Source organism: Arachis hypogaea, chromosome 17 (assembly GCF_003086295.3).
Source record: "Arachis hypogaea cultivar Tifrunner chromosome 17, arahy.Tifrunner.gnm2.J5K5, whole genome shotgun sequence".
Taxonomy (NCBI): Eukaryota; Viridiplantae; Streptophyta; class Magnoliopsida; order Fabales; family Fabaceae; genus Arachis; species Arachis hypogaea.
The window spans coordinates 119,331,672-119,337,436 of record NC_092052.1 but is presented as its reverse complement, the minus strand read 5'-3'; the positions used below and the strand labels follow the sequence as shown (position 1 = coordinate 119,337,436).

The following is a 5,765-nucleotide window of genomic DNA, read 5'->3' as shown; positions in this document are numbered from 1 at the left end:
ATTTTCCGGACTGAAATCTAAGTATTTCCCCCGAACCATGGTGAGCCAATGCTTTGGATTCGGGTTCACACTTTGATCATGGTTCCTAGTGATCCATGCATTTGCATAGAACTTATTGAACCATTAAGATCCCGACTTGTTGAATGGGGTTGGTGAGAACTTCCCAACCTCTTCTTTGGATCTCAAGTCGGATTTCTGGATACTCATTCTTTTTTAGCTTGAAAGGAACCTCAGGGATCACTTTCTTCTTGGCCACAACCTCATAGAAGTGGTCTTGATGGACCTTTGAGATGAATCTCTCCATCTTCCATGACTCAGAGGTGGAAGCAATTGCCTTCCCTTTTCTCTTTCTTGAGGTTTCTCTGGTCTTAGGTGCCATTAGTGGTTATGAAAAAACAAAAAGTAATGCTTTTTACCACACCAAACTTAAAATGTTTGCTCGTCCCCGAGCAAAAGAAGAAAGAAAAAAAGAGGGAGAAGAAGAAGAGAAATGGAGGAGAGGGAGAGAGGGGTGTATTCGGCCAAGGTGGTAAAGAGAGGGTTGTGTTGTGTGAAAATGAAGAAGGAAGGAGGAGTTTATATAGGAGTTGGGGGGGTTAGGGTTCGGCCATTAGGGTTGGGTTTGGGAGGGAAAATAGTTTGAATTTGAAGGTAGGTGGGGTTTTTGGGGAAAAGAGGATAGATGTGACTGGTGAAGAGGTGATGGGAAAGAGTGATTGAGGTGATTGGTGAAGGGTATTTGGAGAAGAGAGTTATGAAAAGGTGTGAAGAGGAGAGAAGAAGTGGTGGGGATCCTGTGGGGTCCACAGATCCAGTGGGGCCAAGGACTTAACATCCCTGCTCCAATCAGGCGTGTAAAACGCCCTTGCTGTGCAATCCTGGTGTTTAACGCCAGACTGCTGCTTATTTCTGGCGTTAAACGCCCAAATGTAGCCTGTTTCTGGCGTTTAACGCCACTTCCATGCTCTGTTCTGGCATTAAACACCAGTCTGGTGCTTGTTTCTGGTGTTTGACGCCAGCTTGATGCTTCTTTCTGCCGTTAAACGCCAGTTTGATGCTTCTTAATGGCGTTTAAACGCCAGTAAGTTCTTCCTCCAGGGTGAGCTGTTTTTAAAGCTATTTTTCATTTTGTTTTTGATTTTTCAGTAGTTTTTGTGACTCCACATGATCATCAACCTAAAAAAAACATAAAATAACAATAGAAAATAAATAGATATAATTAAATAACATTGGGTTGCCTCCCAACAAGCACTTCTTTAATGTCAATAGCTTGACAGTGAGCTCTCATAGAGCCTCATAGATGTTCAGAACATTGTTGGGGCCTCCCAACACCAAACTTAGAGTTTGAATGTGGGGGTTCAACACCAAACTTAGAGTTTGGTTGTGGCCTCCCAACACCAAACTTAGAGTTTGACTGTGGGGGGTTTGGTTGACTCTGCAGTGAGAGAAGCTTTTCATGCTTACTCTCCATGGTTACAGAAGGAGATCCTTGAGTTTTAAACACAAGGTTGTCCTCATTTAGTTGCAGGACCAACTCTCCTCTGTCCACATCAATCACAGCTCTTGCTGTGGCTAGGTAGGGTCTTCGAAAGATGATAGATTCATCCTCATCATTTCCAGTGTCTAGGATTATGAAATCAACAGGGATGTAAAGGCCTTCAACCTTTACTAGCACATCCTCTACTTGTCCATAAGCCTGTTTTCTTGAGTTGTCTACCATCTTTAATGAGATTCTGGCAGCTTGCACCTCAAAGATCCCAAGTGTCTCCATTACAGAGAGTGGCATTAAGTTTATTCCTGACCCCAGGTCACACAGAGCCTTCTCAAAGGTCATGGTGCCTATGTTACAGGGAATTAGGAATTTACCAGGATCCTGTTTCTTTTGAGGTAATTTCTGCCTATCCAATGCATTTAGTTCATTGGTGAGCAAGGGAGGTTCATCTTCCCAAGTCTCATTACCAAATAATTTGGCATTCAGCTTCATGATTGCACCAAGGTACTTAGCAACTTGCTCTTCAGTAACTTCTTCATTCTCTTCAGAAGAAGAATACTCATCAGAGCTCATGAAGGGCAGGAGGAGGTTCAATGGAATCTCTATGGTCTCTAGGTGAGTCTCAGATTCTTTTGGTTCCTCAAAGGGAAACTCCTTATTGGTTATTGAACGTCTCAGGAGGTCTTCCTTACTAGAATTCACGTCCTCCTCCTCCCTTGTAGGTTCGGCCATGATGGTCAAATCAATGGCCTTGCACTCTCTCTTTGGGTTTTCTTCTGTATTGCTTGGGAGAGTACTAGGAGGGGTTTCAGTGACCCTTTTACTCAGCTGGTCCACTTGTGCCTCCAAATTTCTAATGGAGGACCTTGTTTCATTAATGAAACTCATAGTGGCCTTAGATAGATCAGAGACTATATTTGCTAAGCTAGATGGACTCTGCTCAGAATTCTCTGTCTGTTGCTGAGTGGATGATGGAAAAGGCTTGCTATTGCTAAACCTGTTTCTTCCACCATTATTAAAGCCTTGTTGAGGCTTTTGTTGATCCTTCCATGAGAAATTTAGATGATTTCTCCATGAGGGATTATAGGTGTTTCCATAAGGTTCACCCATGTAATTCACTTCTGCTATTGCAGGGTTCTTAGGATCATAAGCTTCTTCTACAGAAGATGCCTCTTGAGTACTGTTGGATGTAGCTTGCATTCCATTCAGACTCTGAGAAATCATATTGACTTGCTAAGTCAATATTTTGTTCTGAGCCAATATGGCATTCAGAGTATCAATTTCAAGAACTTCCTTCCTCTGAGGCGTCCCATTACTCACAGGATTCCTTTCAGAAGTGTACATGAACTAGTTATTTGCAACCATGTCAATGAGTTCCTGAGCTTCTGCAGGCATTTTCTTTAGGTGAATGGATCCACCTGCAGAATGGTCCAATGACATCTTTGATAATTTAGATAGACCATCATAGAATATATCCAGGATGGTCCATTCTGAAAGCATGTCAGAAGGACACTTTTTGGTCAGTTCCTTGTATCTCTCCCAAGCTTCATAGAGGGATTCACCTTCTTTCTGTTTGAAGGTTTGAACATCCACTCTAAGCTTGCTAAGCTTTTGAGGAGGAAATAACTTGGCTAAGAAAGCCATGACCAGCTTATCCCAAGAGTTCAGGCTATCTTTAGGTTGAGAGTCTAACCATATTCTAGCTCTGTCTCTTACAGCAAACGGGAAAAGCATAAGCCTGTAGACCTCGGAGTCAACCCCATTGGTCTTAACAGTATCACAGATCTGCAAGAATTCAGTTAAGAACTGAAAAGGATCTTCTGATGTAAGTCCATGAAACTTGCAGTTCTGTTGCATCAGAGAAACTAATTGAGGTTTTAGCTCAAAATTGTTTGCTCCAATGGCAGGGATTGAGATGCTTCTTCCATGTAAATTGGAATTTGGTGCAGTAAAGTCACCAAGTATCTTCCTTGCATTGTTATTATTTTCGGCCATGTCTCCTTCTTTTTCGAAAATTTCTGTCAGATTTTCTCCAGAGAGTTGTGCTTTAGCTTCCTCTTCAGAGTCCTTTCAGGTTCCGGATCAGCTTCAACAAGAATGTTCTTGTCCCTGTTCCTGCTCATATGAAAAAGAAGAGAACATAAAAGAAAATATGGAATCCTCTATGTCACAGTATAGGGATTCCTTTATGTGAGTAGAAGAAGAAAAGAAATTCGAACACAGAAAAAGGGAGAGAGTTCGAATTTTTAAGAAGAAGAGAAGTGCTAGTAGATAAATAAATAATTAGAAAGAGGTGAGAGAGAAGAATTTTCGAAAATAATTGAAAAGAAAAGAAAAATATTTTTGTTTTTAATTTAAAATTAAAGTTAAAATTCGAAAATTAAGAAGGGAAAATAAAATTAAATCAAATTAAAATTTAAAACAAATAGTTAATTAAAAAGGAATTTTGAAAAAGAGGAAGGTGATTTTCAAAAATTAGGTAGAGAATTAGTTAGGTAGTTTTGAAAAAGATAAGAATCAAACAAGATAAGATTAATTGAACGGAAGAGATTTGAAAATCAATTTTGAAAAGATAAGAGGTTAGAAAAGATTTTGAAATTGATTTTGAAAAAGATATGATTGAAATTGAAAAAGATATGATTGACAATCATTTTGAAAAAGATTTGAATTGGAAATTAAAAAAGATTTGATTTTTTTTTTTAAATTAAAGTTGATTACTTGACTAATAAGAAACTAAAAATATATGATTCTAGAGTTTAAAGATTGAACCTTTCTTAATAGGCAAGTAACAACTTGAAAATTTTTGAATCAAAATATTAAATGCTAGCATTATTTTCGAAAATATGAAGTAAAAATAAGAAAAAGATTTTGAAAATTAATTTTAAAAATTTTCGAAAATATAAAAAAAATTGAAAAAGATTTGATTTTTGAAAAATATTTGAAAAGGGTATAATTTTTAAATTGAAAATTTGATTTGACTCATAAGAAACAACTAAATTTTTAAAAAAGTTTTGAAAAAGTCAACTCAAATTTTCGAAAATTTATGAGAGAAAAAGGGAAAGATATTTTTTTTTTGAATTTTTAATGAAGAAAGAGAAAAACAACCAAAAGACTCAAAAACATGAAAATTATGAATCAAAACACACAATGCATGCAAGAACACTTTGAATGTCAAGATGAACACCAAGAACACTTTGAATGTCAAGATGAACACCAAGAACTTATTTTTGAAAATTTTTAAGAAAAGAAAAACATGCAAGACACCAAACTTAAAAATTTTTAATGTTGAGACACTAACAAATTGAAAATGCATATGAGAAACAAGAAAAGATGCAAAACAAAAAAAAATTAAAGATCAAACATAGAAAATCATCAAGAACAAATTGAAGATCATGAAGAACAAGAAAGAAACTCAATGCATGTGTTCTTCGAAAATTTAAGAAAAGTTAAAAGCATGAAATTGACACCAAACTTACAATTAGACATTAGACTCAAACAAGAAACATCAAATTATTTTTTATTTTATGATTTTGTTAATTTTTTTTGGTTTTTTCGAAAATTATTTTGGAAAAAACGAAAAAGAAGAATTTTTTTTGTATTTAGTATTTTTATTTTTTTTTTCGAAAATCATTTTGGGAAGAACGAAAAAGAAGAAAATTTTTTTGTATTTTTCAAAAATAATAAATAAAAAGCTTAAAAATAAAATAAAATTACCTAATATGAGCAACAAGATGAACCGTCAGTTGTCCAAACTCGAACAATCCCTGGCAACGGCGCCAAAAACTTGGTGCACGAAATTGTGATCATCAACAATGGCGCCAAAGGCTTGGTGCTCTCAAATGTGAATCACACTTTGTCACAACTTCGCACAACTAACCAGCAAGTGCACTGGGTCGTCCAAGTAATAAACCTTACGTGAGTAAGGGTCGATCCCACGGAGATTGTCGGCTTGAAGCAAGCTATGGTCACCTTGTAAATCTCAGTCAGGCGGATTCAAATGGTTATGGAGAATTGATAATTAAAACATAATTAAAATATAAACTAGGATAGAGATACTTATGTAATTCATTGGTGAGAATTTTAGATAAGCGTATAGAGATGCTTTCGTTCCTTCTGAACCTCTGCTTTCCTGCTGTCTTCATCCAATCATTCCTACACCTTTCCATGGCAAGTTGTATGTTGGGCATCACCGTTGTCAATGGCTACATCCCGTCCTCTCTGTGAAAATGGTCCAATGCGCTGTCACTGCATGGCTAATCATCTGTCGGTTCTC

The 5,765-nt window shown here is 36.8% G+C and overlaps 1 non-coding gene across 1 annotated transcript; it reads left to right on the top strand.

Moving 5' to 3' along the window:
* Positions 1 to 2,986: 2,986 nt before the first annotated feature.
* LOC112767762 (small nucleolar RNA R71) lies at positions 2,987 to 3,094 on the top strand. Its single transcript, XR_003185203.1, has one exon. It is a non-coding gene; the product is annotated as a small nucleolar RNA R71 (small nucleolar RNA).
* The last annotated feature ends 2,671 nt before the right edge of the window (positions 3,095 to 5,765 follow it).